This window comes from Rattus norvegicus, chromosome 2, assembly GCF_036323735.1.
Source record: "Rattus norvegicus strain BN/NHsdMcwi chromosome 2, GRCr8, whole genome shotgun sequence".
NCBI classification, from domain to species: domain Eukaryota; kingdom Metazoa; phylum Chordata; class Mammalia; order Rodentia; family Muridae; genus Rattus; species Rattus norvegicus.
Genome location: NC_086020.1, coordinates 36,135,097 through 36,154,087, shown reverse-complemented (window position 1 = coordinate 36,154,087; position 18,991 = coordinate 36,135,097). Strand labels below are relative to the sequence as shown.

Genomic DNA, 18,991 nt, shown 5'->3' with positions numbered 1-18,991 from the left:
ATAGCAAGTGCTTGTAAACACTAATCCATCTCTCCAGTTCCTCTCTGTCCCCTCCCCTTCATTCTTGAATTACCCGTGGGATGATGCAGTCCATAGTCAGGGTGGGTCTTCACTGCTCCTTTAGTCCTGTCATGGATACGCTCAGAAGTGTATGACCTGTGTGATAACAAATCCAGTCAAAAGCCACTAACTAAAGACTATACATGGACTGACCCTGGACTCTGACCTCATAGGTAGCAATGAATATCCTAGTAAGAGCACCAGTGGAAGGGGAAGCCCTGGGTCCTGCTAAGACTGAACCCCCAGTGAACTAGACTGGTGGGGGGAGGGCGGCAATGGGGGGAGGGTTGGGAGGGGAACACCCATAAGGAAGGGGAGGGGGGAGGGGGATGTTTGCCCGGATACCGGGAAAGGGAATAACACTCGAAATGTATATAAGAAATACTCAAGTTAATAAAAAAAAATATTAAAAAAAAAAAACAAAAAAAACAAACAAAAAAAACCCAAATCCAGTCAAATCAGTACTGAGCACAAAGCACCTGTAAGACCAGATGAGGTCACGGAGGTGGCGTGATTGAACATGGCAAGGATCAAGATGGAAAAGAAGGTGTGTTCAAAAGGAGAGAGGGACCCATGCAGCCAAAAGGAGCAGGTGAACATGGAATTCAGGAAATGGGCACAAACCTTAAAATAACCGTCAGTGTTTAAAAATTAGAAGATGCAGTTGAGAATTTGCCAGAGAGTTTGAAACTGAAAAAAACAAATGGCGTTGGTATAGTCAGAAATGGAAACAATAAAAATAAACTCCTGAAAGAACAGTTGGGAAGATAAGCCAACTTGAGAGGAGAATTACTTAGCTGGAAGTTCAGTGTTTCACTTCTTTTTTTCTGAAGGGCAGAACAGAGCTGAAGATCTTTGTTTATCCATCCATCCACCCACCCACCCATCCATCCATCAGATAAGGGCTTGACATTCATGTTGGAGTCCAAAGAAAAAGAGAGAAAAGTAAAACAGAGCAATATTTGAAGAGATAGTGCTTTAAAACTCCCAAAAGAGGAGTAGAAGTATTTGATTATATATTTATGATGAATGTGGCCCTGTGTGTGTGTGTGTGTGTGTGTGTGACTGTGTGTATGTGTATGACTGTATGTGTGTGTGACTGTGTATGTGTGTGACTGTGTATGACTCTCTGTGTGTGTGTGTGTGTGTTTTATGGAAAAGGGAAGAAATAGCTTTTGAGGTCTGTGGGCAGGCAAGCTTTCCATGTAGAGACTGGAGCATCCCTACACACTGTAGGGAAAGAGCTGGAGACTTCTGGACTAGGAATGGTGGGGGCAACTGCTCATCCCACATCACATTCTTTAGCCTTGTCCCCTGCTTGATGTTTTCATTGGCTTTATAAGCATGCCGCCAAGGTTAATGTGGCCTTTCATAGGTAACATTAGCTGGCATCTGGTGGCAAGGATGATCCCAACGTTCTGCTTAAATGCCCTGGAATCTTTACTTAGCTCTAAATTGTGTAATTAATGAGGAAATTAGACCTACTAGTAAGAATATAATTTCTTAGAAGGGCACTATTATTAGAGTCTCAGTGTACTCCTCAAGCTGACCTATAGAACTCACTATGTAGTCCATACTGGCCTCAAGTTTGTGGCAATTCTTCTGCCTCTGCATTTCAAGTTCTGAGATTATAGGCCCATGCCTAGGTCCAGGAAGAGTATTTTTTTTCCATCTTTATTAAATTGGGTATTTCTTATTTACATTTCAAATGTTATTCCATTTCCCGGTTTCCAAGCCAATATCCCCCTAACCCCTCCCCCTCCCCTTCTATGTGGGTGTTCCTCCCCCCATTACCGCCCTCCCCCCAACAATCATGTTCACTGGGGGGTTCAGTCTTGGCAGGACCAAGGGCTTCCCATTCCACTGGTGCCCTTACTAGGATATTCATTGCTACCTATAAATTGGAGCCCAGGGTCAGTCTTTGGGTACTGGCTTAGTCCCTCAACCAACCAGAGCTTCCAGGAAGAACATTTTACATTGTACTTGTCACCTTTGCTGATCTGTTCAGTTGTTATTAGTGCATGGAAGCAACATTTCTCTTTGATCCTTTCTTTGGTAATCCTCCTCACCCCTCCCATCTCACCCACCCCCAGAAGCCTATTAAATATGGAGACAGCTGCATGGTGCTTACAGAGATGTCTCAGGTGCAGCGTTTAGCTCTAGAGCCAGTGAACAACCTTGGCAGACAGGCTTCAGGAGATTTAAGTCACATTTTCTTCACCGATTGGATATGGAATTTGGGGCAAGTTATGGAGCCGCTCAGAGCCTCAGTGCCCTTGCTGGTGAAATGGGGGACAGGATATTAGTACCCACACTACAGTTTTGTTAGGCATGTTCACACTTCCATTCCTGCAACAGAATGCCCGAGGGCGGGGGGCACTTCAAGGATGTTAGCCCATGGCTACTTAGCTGTGCTGGTCTAGTCCATACACAGAACATCATGGCAAGCGGCATGTGTTAGAGCAAAGATACCACCCTGTGGTGGCTTGGACTAGGAGGTGGGGAAAGAAGGAAGGAAGGAAGGAAGGAAGGAAGGAAGGGAGGAAGGAAGGGAGGAAGGGAGGGAGGAAGGAAGGGAGGGAGGAAGGAAGGAAGGGAGGAGGGAAGAAAGGAAGGATGGGAGGAAGGGAGGGAGGGAGGGAGGAAGGGAGGGAAGAAAGGAAGGAAGGAAGGAAGGAAGGAAGGAAGGAAGGAAGGAAGGAAGGGTTAGGTAAACATTCAAAGGCATGCATCTAGTGATCTGTTTTCTTCATCTAGGCCAAATAATCCACTCAGATGTGAGCTTATCAATTGATTAATACACTGATAAAGTGACCTAATGACCTCTCAGCAGGGGAGCTATAAGCTGTGGACCAAACTATGAGGCTTTTCTTCTCCTTCTTCTTCTCCTTCTTCTCCTTCTCCTCCTTCTCCTCCTTCTTCTCCTTCTTCTCCTCCTTCTCCTCCTTCTCCTTCTCCTTCTTCTCCTTCTTCTCCTTCTCCTCCTTCTCCTCCTTCTTCTCCTTCTTCTCCTCCTTCTCCTCCTTCTCCTTCTCCTCCTTCTCCTCCTTCTCCTCCTTCTCCTTCTCCTCCTTCTCCTCCTTCTTCTCCTTCTTCTTCTCCTTCTCCTCCTTCTCCTCCTTCTTCTTCTCCATCTTCTCCTTCTTCTTCTCCTTCTCCTCCTTCTTCTTCTCCTTCTTCTCCTTCTCCTTCTCCTTCTTCTCCTTCTTCTTCTTCTCCTTCTTCTTCTCCTTCTCCTCCTTCTCCTCCTTCTTCTCCTTCTTCTCCTTCTTCTCCTTCTCCTCCTTCTCCTCCTTCTTCTCCTTCTTCTCCTTCTTCTCCTTCTCCTCCTTCTTCTCCTCCTTCTCCTCCTTCTCCTCCTTCTCCTCCTTCTCCTCCTTCTCCTTCTTCTCCTTCTTCTCCTTCTTCTCCTTCTCCTTCTTCTCCTTCTTCTCCTTCTTCTCCTTCTTCTCCTTCTTCTCCTTCTTCTCCTTCTTCTCCTTCTCCTCCTTCTCCTTCTCCTCCTTCTCCTCCTTCTCCTCCTTCTCCTTCTTCTCCTCCTTCTCCTCCTTCCTCCTTCCTCCTCCTCGTCCTCCTTGTCCTCCTCGTGTGTGTAGTGTGTGTGTGTGTGTGTGTGTGTGTGTGTGTGTGTTGTCCACGGGAGACCAGATGAAGGCATCAGGATTCCTCGAGCTGGAGTTACAGTCAGTTGTGAACTGCCAAATGTGAGTGCTGGAGACAGAGCTTGGTCCTTCCAAGAGCAGTACTTACTCGAAGCTGCTGTTCTATTTCTCCAGCCCTTGGCTGGGTAAATAGGACCCTTTCATATCTTAGTTCTACACAATGCTGGCACTCTAGCCCAAGCTCAGTAGTAAGAGCACTTGCTGCTCTTGCAGAGGAACCCTATTATGTTTTCAGCATCCACATATCTACTCCCAATTATTTGTAATTCCAGTCCTAGAGGATCTGACAAGCTCTCCTGACCTCCGCAGGCATCAGGCAAATACGTTGCACATATTCATGCCTGCAGCCAAAACACTCACATGCACAAAATAATATCCTAAAATGTTTACAAAATGAAGTAAGAAATCAACACACGTTCCTAACATAGCATCTCCCACAAAGAGGATATTCCATGAAAGTTTCTTCCTGCTTCTTCTGGTAGAAGAGGAATTTTACTGTTGCATGTTAGATTCTTGTTAGGGATTTAATTACTAGTGCTGGACTCCTCCTGCTTGAAATTCTCTTTTAATTTGTCTAGGGTCAGGTCCCTAGACTATTAGCAACATGCCAGTTCTAGTTTGTCATCAAGGTTACCGTGGTTTGAGAAGGTAATTAACTAACGCTTATTCACCTCTCAGTGGAGTCACCAGCTGTGGACCAAGTCTTCAGTCCATGAGACTTTTAGAGGGACCTTTTTTTTTCTTTAAAGAAAAAAAAAATGTGTGTGTATCTGTGTGGGGATATATACAAGTGCATGTAATACCCATGGAGACCAGAAGAGGGCATCAGGTCATCTGACATCCTGCCCTCCTGAATCCCTGTGCCTGTCTCTAAGTTGCCAAGGGCGTGTTTACAAATGTCCTTTTGATGGAGTCTTTCAAAGTTGACCACACTTATTCTGGATGTTGCTATAAAGTGTGTGTGTGGTGCTGATGTTTACATAGCCCTGGCCAGCCAGGTAAGGGGGGGTGTGTGTGAATCACTCCCTTTTTTAAAATGTCATATCTGATCATCTATATTTTGCTGTAGGATTCTCTCTTATGGAAACTCCAGTGTGGGAGAAATTGCACAAATCACACCAAATGAATTGTGCGGTATGCCAAAGCCAAAATGGAATATTCATTCCTGCACATCTGATTTCATGTGACTTAAAATGTATAGCCTTTGGGACCGTCGTTATCACATTGGCTGCTGTATGGCAAAGGAAGCTAATTTACTAGAGGAATTGGCTGGGGTGTCTCATCTAATAGAAATAAACACGAAATCACTTTAGTGTCTCTCCTTTTCAAGGGCCGCTGTTTTTCCATAAAATTTACAAGCCCACAGATTGATGCAGAAGTCCCTATAACTCATGTGGCTGCGACTTTATCATTTTAAATAGTATTTTCCCCCCGCAAATTAACAGCACTGAGAAATGGGAGGCCGTTTTCAAACCACAGCACGCAGATAGAATTTCGGAATAAACTTTTGACATAGCCCGGTGAAGGGGCCTGGTGAGCAAGCAGACGTTTATAACAAAATGCACCAAAGCTAGAGTTAAGAATAAGCATTGGGTGTTTGCATGAATGTGCATAGTGGGATGGTTCACCAGGCTTGTGGGAGAGAGGCCGTATATAGGCCGAGAGCATGCAGCAGCCCTGTGCACACCCACATGTCAGGCAACAACGGAGTTAGAGGGCAAAGGCCAGCAACTTCCTTTGTGCTTCAGGGAGGAGTGTATTCTGGGGTTGTGAAGAAATGAGGACCAGGGAGGTTTCCAGCCTGTCTTCTTTTCTGGTCGTGTTGTATTTAGAACACCCATTTCACTCAGAAATAAAATGAGCTAGTTCGGAAGTGGGTTGTGTACACTGTCCCCATGCCCGTGGTTAAGGTTAACAAAAGTTAGGGGATGAGTTAGTGTAAGAGTTCCAGACCTCTCTCGTCCATTCCTCAGAATCTGTTCAGGTTTCATTTCCAGCTCAGGACTCCATGGAGAAAAGACAGTGGTCCCTCCAGAGCAATGGTGTCTGCTTTTCTCCCCTTTGACTCAACCTATTCCATATTGAAAATGCTTGAGAAACCTCACGTCTATACTGAACAGCCTCAGTCCTTCCCCTCGTCAATCCCTAAATCATCCCATATAAACGTCGTTTGTCCAGCACTGACTGCACTGTACTCAGTATTCCAAGAAATCCAGAGTCGAGTTCGGAAGACGGTTTTTGGCACAGCTGGCGAAAGGGCCTGGTGAGTGATGTTTGCAATGAAGTGTAGCAGAGGCTAGGGTGAGAGTCTGCAGTTGAGCTGTGTGCATGTGTGTATCCAGAGAGCGAGCGGGACTGTGGTGTATGTCCTTTGCAAATACCACATTGAATTCCACCTCAGTACACTCGCTGTCTCTGTGGAAGATTCCCCTATGGACCCAGGACTGTAATGGATCTACTAAACATGCCAGGATCTGGTTCCACAAGGGGATCACCTTTTGTTTTTATTTCTCATGAGATCCAGTCTGATAGGAGCTGGGTGACAATTTTTGATGATCCCATTTCTGTCCACCCTTGTTACCTCCTTGTCTCCATCCTTTCGGGATCCTTGACTGCTTCATGGGAGCAGTGTCTAAAGTGACTCCCTGACTCCCAGCTCTAAGCTCTGAGCTTTGATTTAACTCCACCTTCCTTTCTTGTCACTCAGTTCCTATCTCTCTGCCGACCACCGCCAGTAATTCCATCGATCGATGCACTCCATGCCCCAGTTTCCGGAATGGACCTGACGCTAAGAGAATCGTCAAGAAGAATAGATTTTTTTCTCTGTTTATTTTTCTATTTTCTCTTTTGGTTTTCCAGTAAGTGACAGTTGTGTTTGCTATCAATGTTCAAAAAATGCCATTCCTTTACATTTGTTCATCCCAGATCAAACACATTAAGGGCCAGCTCCATCCTTTGTCAACAGTGAGATGAGTTTGTAAGAGAATTTCATCACAATCGGGGATTTGCTTCTTCTCTCATACTTTGAGTACTGGGTTGCATATTTTACTGAATCCTTTCCTGTTTACCAAACAGTAAGGGAAATCTTCTCTTGAATGCCGAGGAAGAAGCTGCCCGATGGAATCAGGGAATTGGCACATGCCTCTGCCCCACAAGCCAGACCACAGGTTGCAATCAAGGTTTGTGATTTAAGGAATTGCAAAGGAGGAATTAGAATTATAAACTTTATATCTGGCACCACATTCTTCACATAGGCAAGAATATCCATGACCAGGGAATGTACATGTAACAGTTAACTCTAATTTTTAGTGGAGCTTCGTGTAGAATTTATTTTTCTCTGGGGAAGTCTTACTTGGAACCTCTTTGAGCATTTCTTCCTCTGCTTAGTTCCCAGCTTACACATTTGATTCTCCTTGCTTGAAGAAGTACATAAGCTATGTGAGACTCCATCTCCCAGCTTCTCTTTCTGCTTTTGTAGAAAGGGATAAGAACATGGCTTTTCTGTCCGGATTGGTAACTTGCACACACATGCCCATATCAACCTTCATTGTCAACTCGATGGGCTATGGAATCACTTAAGATGCACACCTCTGGCTTTGTCTGTGTGGCAGTTTCTAGTGAGGCTTGCCTGAAGTGAGAGGCCTTACTGAGAACATGGATGTGTAAGACAAGCATGGGATACACACCCGTGTAAGGAAGGACTGGAGGGGTGGAGGAACCATGCTGTGCTAGAGGGTAGGCTCCGAGATCAAAGGCCCTTGGCACCAAAGTGAAATTCCTCCACAAAGGCAGGATCTAGTTCTGGGTGACAGATGGACACTAACTGCACTGGTCCCAAGGTGTATGACGTTTAAATGGTAATTCATGCCCAACACTTGGCATAGTGCATGGTACTGGTTAAACACTGAAATGTTTACTACACGGTTTTTATAATTTTGTAAGGGACCCACAGGACATCAGATTTGCTATGTGAGGAGAACTGTCAAACACAGTTCGGCTTTTGAATTTTTATTTCTTTTTAGTTTGTATGTATGCATAGGTATAGCATGTCCAAGTCTAGTCCCCTCAGAGGCCAAAGGAAAGTGCCAGGTCCTCTGGGACTGGAGTTAAAGATGGCTGTGAACTGAAATGTGGTTACTGAGAATGGAACCCGGTCCTTTGGTAAAGCAGTAGATGCTCTTTACTGCTGAGCCATTTCTCCAGACCTCCACGTAGTTTGTTTAATAATCAAGGATGGCACAGAGAATCTGGAAGAATAGTGAATCTGATAGACACATTACTCAGGGGCTGGGAGCATCCTGGCTGGAGTAGAGGGATACAGGGCTAGAGAACTCTAACTTGCAGAGGAAAAAAAAACCATATTCATCACAAACAAACATATATACCATCCCCCCAAACCATACATCCATCACAACACATACATAGATGCACCCAATAACATATCCAACACACACACACACACACACACACACACACACACACACACACATACACACACACACACAGGTACATACACCCTAAATAAAAATAAAAAATAGACAACCCTCAAGAAATGTCCAAAACTCAAAGAAAGGACATAGTAACAGTGAAAACACAGCCCCTACAATACATATTTCTTGTTCTAAACCCCATGCTACTGTGTGTGTGTGTGTGTGTGTGTGTGTGTGTGTGTGTGTGTGTGTGAGAGAGAGAGAGAGAGAGAGAGAGAGAGAGAGAGAGAGAGAGAGAGAGAGAATTCTGTTGGAGAAAGACTTGAGCAGCCTTAGATGCACAGCATCTGTGATATCTCTCTTTGATTTCAGGGAAGCTGGTCTTAAAGAGACAGAAACTACACTTCTGACTTCTCAGAATGTTTGGATGGGATGCTGCCTGGCAACCCACCAAGGGAGGGCTTTAGGTCGTTGGGGCATTGTGGAACCTTGGCTCCTCCTTTTTTTCTTCCGGGTGGTTTTATTCTGCCAGTTGCTCCTTGGCATGATCCCTTGCCTACCATAAACCCAACGCCGTGGAACCGGTTGATCCCGGACTGTTCTCTAGGAAACTGAGGGGAAATGAAGGGCACAATGATGGGAACATGGGCTGCGTGGATAAAGCCTGCCTGGGGCTGTTGGGGGGACATGATCAGAGTTGGGAATGGTGGCTACAGGAGGGTGTCTGGGGGTGATGACCTAAAGGAATGGTAAAGCCTTGCAGCTGTATGTGTGGAAGCTCCCCTGGACTCAGCAGATGAAGGGTAAGGCCAACAGAGCGGAGGCTGGCTAGCATCTGGGAAGGCGAGAGGATCACAAATCTTGAGGCTCAGCTGAAGTGAATCTTTGCAGTGCATCTCTGTCCCGGCCCCTGGGAAGAGGAAACTTCTGGGAACCTAGCTAGAACAATGGGGGAGGCACAGAAGGAGCAATCTGGCTTTCATCTTGGGTCACTCAGCATCAGCACTTAAAAGGTGACATCTGATTTGAGCCTTGAATGAGGAATTGGGAGTGTGCCAGAAGAAACTGGGGCAGTACCTTCCAGATATGAGCCTGGATGTCTGTCCAGCACTAGAGCGTGGATAAGCGGATGAGAGATGAGTCTGGGAAGCCGGGTTGCTAAGGAACTAGCCAGGGCTTCCTAATGCCACCGTTGAAGGTTTTGTGGCTTACACTGCAGAACTGAAGTGAATCCCAGGGAAGGCATCATAATTAACCTCCTGTACTACGTGAATCTATTATAGAGCGTGGTAGTCTCTTGTGTCCTCATCTTACTCAACAGGAGATAAAGGAATAGATATCCCAAGGTCGAGCAGAGATAACTCTTGGAGTTGCTGAAATTTTGGAGTTACTCATAGCTCTTGTCTTCTTTGGTCATGAATGGGTTTTAAGAGACATCATTCAAGTATTATTTATCATATTCAAGATAACTTGCTGTGATTTTTTTCACAGCTAACCTTTGATGTTCTTCTCTCATGGGTAGATTATTTGCTCTATAGTTTCTCATAAGTCAGGATAAGTTATGTCTCCTGATGAACATGAACATGAGACATCATGTTTCAGGAAAAATACACGTTAATCTACATGGCAGTTTCGTCTGGAGATTTTGGGTTCAGTTGATGGCATTATACTATTAGAGATCAGTCTTCACTTCATTGAGGAGTCCAGCTACCTGTCTCATGACCACCTTGCCCTCAGTGCCTTATTAAGACAAGGCAGGACGCAGTCTACAAAAGGCCAGGAGCTGATGTTACATGGTCAGTGAGTGAGAAGAAGAAACAGGGTTCTGCTTTCTGCTCTTTTATAATTAAGTCTTCAAGATAAAGACGGTACTTGAAAACATTTTAGCAAATTAAAAAATTAAAAATACCACTCTTACGTTGTAGCTTGTCCGGGGTGTTCTCCATTTATTCTTAAAGTGTTAATTATTAATGCTGTTTCCTTTCATTGAAAGGTGAGATGATTTGCAAAGAAGTTATTTTTGTTGTTTATCAGTTTGCCCATTCACAGATCTATCTCCCCGATGTAACTTCTGTTACTTCGTGTGTTGTTGTGTAATCTTTGAGCAGGTGCACTTCTACAAATTTATTATCATGGTAAGAAGGCCATTGTTGTCTTTCTTGCTTGGGGCTTAAAGTGTTTTCTAGATCATGGCATGGACGTCTGCATTTTTTAATTGCTGCTCTATTCCTTAGGATTGCATTCACCTACAACCCAACAGTAGTGGCTTCAACTCTAAGGAATTTGCCTGTTGTCTTTAGCAAGAAATCTTGAACTGGGGACAGTTTCTCGAAGAAGACCTTGTCTACCATTCACACCATCTTTGTCACTGTTTTTTAACCTTCCCAGTATACTTCCAGGCCTTTCCTCCATATTCCCATAAAATGGCAAAGAAAGCAGGGAAAGACAGACTGTCCCTTGTGAGCTAAATCTTTCTTTTTGGAGAGAACTCCCCAAGACTCAAGTAGTAGCTTTCCGAGCATCCGGTTGGTCAGAGCTAGATCCCAAGACAGCGATAATGTGTTAGACAAGGAAGAAGCGGATATAAATAGCTTTTCTTTCTGTAGGTGTCCATTGTGTCTATTAAATTCTGGCTATGGAAGTAAGGTCTTAGCTGTTTTCTTTGAAGATTCAACCTCTGTCCTATCACAACAAATATTCGTAGCCGAGGAAGAGCCATGAGAGGCTAAAGTGAACTTCATCCAGCAAGGAGCAGCGGCCTGATACACCTTCAAGTTAGTTCTTCCCTTAATTCAATCCTGAAAATGAAGCTAATTGATTCATCGGCTTTTCAGGAGTGTGTGTTCTGTTAACCGATGCCCCATGGGCAGTTCCTTTAATATGCACCTTTCTTATTTGAATGAACTTGTGTACAAACGGTGTTTGGATGTTTTCTATATATCATACTCCATATTTCATATGCATTACTCATATATATTTATAAATATGTAAATTATATTCATGTTTTTATTATTGCATGGCTTTTGTATTCATTTTTATTAGCATAGACAAGTGGTCATCTATAGAATACTGTATCTTGAATTTTTATGAGCTCACACTTAAAACTTTTATAGTGTGTTTCCAGCGTTGCATGGTACATATAATGTATGAAATGAAAAAGCCTATCTATTCAACTTTGTCTCTACAGAGAAGACTTAAGAATTACAATGTGAAAGTTAAAATGAGCCAATGTAGTTATTCCTTGACTCCCGTGTCTTCCTTGAAAATAAGAATCAATACACTGCACAGGAATTTTGGGAATCTAATCTGGGCAGAATGTCCTGGGAAATCAATGTTGTGTTGACTTATATTAGACCAAAGTGTCCTGACTAAATTTTGTTGGGGGAGGGGAGGTAGAAAGTCTTGAGAAGGTCACTATTTTCTTTGCACCTACTTGGATTATTGTGAGAGTGTCTGGGATTGGGTGAGCAAAGAAACAAACCTGGGAGGCTAAGGTTCCTTCTTGGGGTAGCTACATGTTATAGAGAAGAAAATTTCTGTTTGTGCTTTGTCTTTTCTGTAACACTAAAGAGAATGAATGATAAACTTCATGGGAAGGCAGGTGGAGGGGTAAGGTGGGGATGGGGTGAGGTGGGGGGTGAGATGGGGGCAGGGTGAGGTGGGGGCAGGGTTGAAAAGAAACCTAAGACTAATGAAAAGATTCAGTGAATGCACCTTTGGGCTCAGTGGATTTAGATCCTTTGTTTTAGATGGATTTTGTCCCAGTGTCCTGTGAAAACCTGTGGATGGAATTGCTTGAGCTGATAGCCAGTGGTCCTTGAGAACCCCAGAGTGGACATTAGTCCTGACTAGTTTTCCAAGAGGCTAAGAGGTGGATTCTGCTGTATTGATAAGGACTCTGGGCTGAATCCTAAACCAAGTCAGTTTTGAGACTCTTATCAGTCAGAGTCCTTGGCTGTCAAAAACAGAAACTATCTCTGGGTGTTATTTGATGGATACTGGATATTTTGTCTAGAAATCCAGAGTCGGTCCCAGGCTCCCAGGGAAGCTGCAGAGCTTAGAATACGCTCGCCCATGTCTAGGAAATGGGAGTCTCTCCTCTTGGGCATTTGTTTCTGTTATTGACTCTGCCAGATTTCCTATGTCCTTCCTCTAAATCCAGAGGCTTTGAACAGCCTCTCCATGCTCATCATGCCTGGCCTTGGCTTACTTCTTTCTTCCCTAATAGAAGGTGATGATCTTGCCTTCCCACAAGATCTATCCCTTAGGTAGGCAAAAGCGCCAGGCAGAGGAAAGTGCACAAATACTAGACAGTTGAAGGAGTGATGGATGCTCACTGCCATGGTCATATAGAAGAAAGAGTTTTCCACTGGGAGCCCGTGTTGTTAACCACAGCCATTCACAGCAGGCGAAACTGACCCTCGGTTAGAAAATGGAACAACATTATTAAACAATAGAAAGACCAACAGTTCTCACATAGAAGTCACAACTGATTGAAGCTGGGTACTAGTACTGTATGGGAGGTCTTTAGGCATTTAAAGGGAAGACTGACTGACTCCTAAATGAATTGGCTGGCACCATCAGGGGGAGGGAACGTCAAATCTGCTCTTGGAGTTAAGCTGGAACAGTTGGTGAGGAGAAGAGGATCCCACAAGATACCCAGGAAAGGGAACAAGGAGTGGGATCCAGCAGGACGCAACTCAATATGATATAAATATTACATCTTGTTCTGATAAAATCTAGATGCATCTATACGATGAATAAAAGGACAGCTACTTAGCAACAGCGTATGTGAAAATCCCTTTCACGTTTCAATCACCTCAGGTAGATGAAAGCATGGGGGTAAGAGCCGATAGCCTGAAACACTAATGATCCTTATGTACACTAATGGAAGTAAAGGGACCGTCACAGGAGACACATCTGCCCTATTCCACTCTGCATAGCTCTGGTGACATGTTAAATATCCATTGGCCACACTCAGGAAGGCTGAGATATTATGACCAAGGTGCAGGTGCATGTAGAAGGGTGATGTGTGAGGGCTGTTGAAAGAATGAATCCTTTCCTTCAGATCTGGGAGATGCGGCACTGTCTGGGAGCACAGGCAGGTACTAGAGGTAGAGTACAGGTGGTGGCATGACCGTGGAGTCAACAGCTAGAAGCAGAGCATGGATGTCAGATGCAAAGGGAGGAGATTCGAGGACCAAGGGCCCACCGCATGTCACTTGTGACCACTAACTAGTGTGACCAGCTAGCCCATCAGGAAGGCTTAAACATTTCACTAGCATTTTTTTTTTGGCTCATATTAATTTCATGGGTCTTCAGGATCCTTGAATGGCAGACGATGTTCCCCAAGGCTCTTTTTGCCCGTCAGCAGGCTATTGGAAATTTTAATATCTGCACGAGGCTTGTGAAACACTCGGAGGAGTTTTCAGACCTGGGAATATTAATTCATCATAAAGCTGTACTGGAACGCCTTAATAAAGAGCAACATGAGACAATAAATATTTGATTTGAAGAGATGGGATCATAAACCAATCATCCAGGCGCTTGCTGCAGAGGAGGCCTGTCCTTAATTGGCACTAGGCTGCCATAATACAAGTGGTCTCTTCTTAGTAGGTGAGTAGTCTCCCCATGAGCGTGTGTGCGCGTGCATGCACACACACACACACACACACACACACATACACACATACACACAGACACACACACAGACACATACACAGACACACAGACACACACAGACACACACATAGACACACACACAGACACACACACATACATACACAGACACACACATAGACACACAGACAGACAGACACACACACAGACACACAGACATACACAGACACACACATTCACACATACACAAAAATGGTATTTTATGCTTAAGGTGTTGAAATTTCCTTGATTATCCGATAAATTATAAAGGTATTCGTTAGGATAACTTAGCTTGTCATGGCCCCAGAGAAGTCTCTTCTGTACTTTAGGAAATATAAAGAAGTTGTAAAATCATGGTTCTGTCAAGAAAATTACATATTGATTTGCCGTCCCATACTGGGATTTGGGCAAACGGGTCCCATGTCGGGTTACGGTTGTTCATAAAACACATCCCCTTTGAAGGTCATCTAGGAGAGGACTTTACACTTTTAGCCTGTATCACTGTCGCCCTGCTTATGGGACATTTATTGAGTGCCTTCTGGAGCCATTATTCCAGCTGAGATGATGATTGGCCCAAACACACAGTATGGAAATTAAAAGTTTAAAAAGTGGTGCTTTCAAGGTTTTTTGGCCTTTACGATACAAACAAGTCCAAGTGTCTTCCCCAGCAATCGTATTTATTGAGCAAAATTAGCATAAAAGTAGTTAGCTTGCAGCATGATTTGAAAATTACAGCCTTGTAAAGGATCCCCAAGTTACAACAGCTGGAAGCATGCAGTCACCAGAAAATGCATTGTAAAAGTCTGTGCTGGTCTCGGGACTAATTTCATTCCTTTGGCATTTCTCTTCATCACTCTCTAGTGTGTCTTTGAGCTTATTGTTCTGGGACAATGAAAGACCAGCTGAGGGTAAACAGCACCATCCAGCCATTTTGGGTTTGTTCAAAGTTTATTCACTTGTTCCTTTATTTAAAAAATGCCCCAAAACAAAAACAAAACAAAACAAAAAAAAAAAACCCCAAAGCTGATCAGGTACATTAGTTGAGTACTAGACTGTATGTAGAATAGCAGTGATGATTTAAAAAATAAAGTGTCAACCTCATAGTTCTGGGACTGATAAGAGAGATGGAAAAATACAATAAAATATGTTACACCAGTCATGCAAAGCTCGAGGCATTCAGAGCCAAAGTGTGCATTTGGGGAATTGATAGTTGAGCCCAGTCTGCACAATGTGTAGAAATAACCAGGCCCATGGCTGAGAGAGTCCAGGATAGCGTCTGCAGAGCCTGGGATAGGATGGGATACTGGTGATGTACCTGGGAAACCTGTAGTCAAAACCTCAGAATCAAAGAACTCATTGAAAATGCAGATCCTGTGAGCTAACTGTGCAATATCCCCAGGGATGATTTTTCTGGTGGTTTGTATCAGCTGACCACATGCCTTTAATCCAGCACTGGGGAGGCAGAGGCACGTGGAACTCTGTGAGTTTGAGGCAGCCTGGTCTACAAAGACAGTTCCAGGACAGACAGTACTGTTACACAAAGAAACCCTGTCTCGAAAAACCAACCAGCCAACAATTAAAAAAAGAACCAATTTGGGCAAGGTATTTCATAAAGAAAAAGGGTATTACTATTTTGTCTCAGGGTTCTAGGTATGAGGTCCACAAATCATGGCCAGGGTTCTCCTGGAAAGGGCCCATCAGGTCTGCATCTTATCACAGCGGGACCATAAATATATCTGTCTGCATGCTCTCTTTCTTTGTAACACCGTGTGAGTCCAACCATGGGGTCTATCCTAGGGTCCTGAACTCATCATTTCCCAGAGGTTCCACCCCTAACCACCATTTCCGCTCTAATACCACAGGCACGAGACTTGGGAGATTAAATCCTGGATTTGAGTTTAGGGGATAAAGCAAGAGCAAGGTGGGAACAGGTCTACCTGACTGTGACGTCTGGAACTTTCAGAATTCACCTTCCTGGGAAGAGGGGGAAGACGGAAGAATCTAGTGCTGGTGAGCACTGAGAGATGAGGCTTTCAGAGAGAGTGTGGTGTCCCGACATGGAAAGACTTGGAGCACGTTATGCTGAGTGAAACGAGCTGGTTGTAGAAAAGACAGACGCTGCACGACGGCACCTAAAATGTTACACTGAGAGGCAGCGAGTAGGACGGTAGAATGGTGGTTGTCAAGGATCAGAGTTGGGAGAGACGAGTCAAGGAGTTCTGTGGACTATTGTAGAGCAAAGAGACTACAGTTAATTATGTAAAGATGGAAATTAATAGATAGGTCCCCAGTGAATGTTTTTGGCACAAAAAAGTCTCTGAGGTGGTAGGCTCATTTGCATGATTAATTCATTATTAAGTGTACACACCTACAGGATGTTTGAACCATAAACGCGGTTTTTGTGTTTTGCCAGCAAGCGTTCATGGTGGTTTCCATTGTAACTTCATTTTCGTGTTGAGTGTTGAACCCAGAGGCTCATATAAAAGAATACTTTGGCTGATACACCCCAATCTCTCCCTATTGTCCACCCCTTCTGCTGCTGGCCCTGTTCCTCTTTCCAAATTGTGCCTCTTCTATTTCATATGTGTGTGTGTGTGTGTGTGTGTGTGTTGTGTGTGTCTGTGTGTGCGTGCGCACACACTCACAGGCGTGGGTGCATAGCCTTGAGTATGTAGCCTTGCCTGCCTGAAACTCTCTTATGTAGACCAAGCTTGTCTTGAACTCAAATGTGTGTGCAACTTATGCCTGGCATAATATATATATATATATATATATATATATATGTATATATATGTGTGTGTGTGTGTGTGTGTGTGTGTATGTGTGTGTGTGTGTATTATCAATTATTTGGTTGATGGAAGCTGAGGCTGATTCTACTACTTGGCTGTTAAGAGAAGTGCTGCCCCAAACATAGCTGACTTAGGTTCCCCGTTACCCAGGAGTGGTACACTCTGATTTCTGCAGTAGCAGCCGTACTAAATTATAGTTTCACCAGCAGAGTAAAGAATCCTTTTCTCACTAGCATTATGGTTTTTCTTGATGACATCCATTCTGACTGATGTGAGATACAATCTGACTGTAGTTTTGATTTGAACTTCCCTGCAAAGAATGTGGGAACATTTTAAAAGATACATACTCCCTTTGAAAGTTCTCTCTCCAGGTTACCTGCACAATTACCGAGTGGGTAATTTTGGTGGGTTTTTTTTCTTAATTTCTTTTCTTATGTTTTCCACAAATTATTTCTCTGTCTGGTGTGTAGTTGGCAAAGACTCAATTATACCTTAATAAAAAGCTTGGAAGAGGAAAAAGGCTTACCTTGACCTGGAAGCCAGGGGAAAGTGCTGTGAGCCCAGGGTAGGGGATCTTGTGATAGGTCAGTGGAGAGATAAAGGATGTTAAAGCTGTAGCAGGGGTTGGCAGGGAGTGGGCAGAGCCAAGTCGAGTTTTGAAGATGGAATTGATCGAATGTAGCAATCAGTTGGATAACTCCTTGCCTACTGGCAGGGATCAGGGGTACCTTGTGTTTAGGGAGCTGTTTCAGAGGTGCTGCTAAGGAGGTGGCCATGAGGGCAGGTATGGGGGTTCAGAGGCTTCTGTGCTCCTTAGCAGAGGACAAAATTGTGACCTGCCTGTTGCCGATTGTGCTGGAGTCTCCTCTTCTTATGGCCAGACCCCTATTCCTTTAGCACCCCATGAGTCCTGACATCTCTGCCCGGTTAGCTTCCCTCTCCACAGATGCCCAGAGGAAGACAGAGCAGGCACCTCAGTGGGGCGCAGGCTTAAGCTCTCTAGGTTTGGAGAGGGAATTAACTGTTTCTGAGCACCCACTTCCTAGTGTCCGCAGGAGCAGATGTGCAGTATGTGCAGATGGCCCTCTAACCTTGACCCCGTTGGATTGACCGAATTCATCACCTTCCATAGAATGTAGAAGTAGTCTTCATTCTAAACTCAACAGCAACATTACCTAACACGTTATTTATCCATTATGCCTGAATTTATAATCTCTGATATAAATTGGCTCCTTATAGCTCCTTGTAATAAATACAGAGCATATGCACCTTAAGGAAGAAAGGAGGACCCACACCCTGGATGGAGAGGCTTTCATGGAATGGGGGCTTGTGTTGTAGGCCTGCAGTAGGGCACCTAAGACAGAGGGTAAGCTGGGGACAGGCTGGGAATATACTTGCTCTGAACCAGTGTTCCTTGAACTTTATTAGTCCCCTGGCTCCTCTCCTACTGGAATCGAGGCAGAATTGTGTTGACTTTCCTTTTCTTATAGGACTCAAAGGTTTGTAATCTAATTTATTTGGTTGTCTTGGAAGAAAATAAGATCCGAGGGAAGCAGCCCTTGCCAAACCCATGCCTGTGCTGTCATTCATTGTCTCCCGGACTCCCTTTGTCCTCCAGGGCCCCTCTTAACCTCATTGGCAGTCCCCTCCACTCCTCCTGCTAGTGCTCCCTCCCCCAGTAATTAAAGAGAGAATGAGGATGTCAATTTAACTTCTCACTGAGACCCGGAGCTAACCACAGATCTTATTTTAGGGCACGGCCTTTCCCCTCTAGCTCCTTCAAGTCCCCTATTAATTCAGATGCTTTATTTACTGAACAAACAAGGCCAGATTTCAGAGGGAATGGTGAGTAAGAGCTACACTTCTAGGGTGGGGGTGGGGCACAGGGAAGAGGCTCTTTGCCTGCTGCTGCTCTGTGAGAAACTGCTCATTTTCCCCCAAAAGGGCAAGCCTGGTGTAGAGTAAACGCAGGAACGCTGTACCAATGTCCTGGTTTTGAGCCAAGTTCCTTTCACATGTAATCTGGCAGGCTCCTTCTCCTGACTTTGTAGTAAGGACACATGAAGTTAGGCTACTCCACCTGCAGCGTGCAAAACGTAGGAAGTCTCCAACTTGCTTTTTGTACCTGGCCCATGAGCACTCCGTGGGTTTCTGGAACAGAACTAGATCCTTTGTGGGGTTGATTAGAAAAAGCATGCTTCCCAGGGCAGTGTTTCTTAGTGGCTCCTTGTGAATTCTATTCTCATTTGGTAGGAATAGACCTAGAAAGACAAAATGACCCACCCCAGGCCCTGTAATTTCGGAGCAACGGAGTTACCACTTAAATTCAGAGCTCCCACCCAATGCAGACTAGCTGTCCTAGATGCTTGGAAAGGTGACTCCAGTCACAGTT

At 44.4% G+C, this 18,991-nt stretch overlaps 1 protein-coding gene and 1 long non-coding RNA gene across 13 annotated transcripts in view; both read left to right on the top strand.

The window, feature by feature from the left end:
* Mast4 (microtubule associated serine/threonine kinase family member 4) overlaps positions 1-18,991 on the top strand; it is a 591,901-nt gene that overhangs the window by 65,003 nt on the left and 507,907 nt on the right. The gene's annotated exons all lie outside the window — the stretch shown is intronic.
* On the top strand, positions 345-11,168 carry LOC134485830 (uncharacterized). The gene is made up of 2 exons (XR_010064061.1): positions 345-8,955; positions 10,759-11,168. It is a non-coding gene; the product is annotated as an uncharacterized LOC134485830 (long non-coding RNA).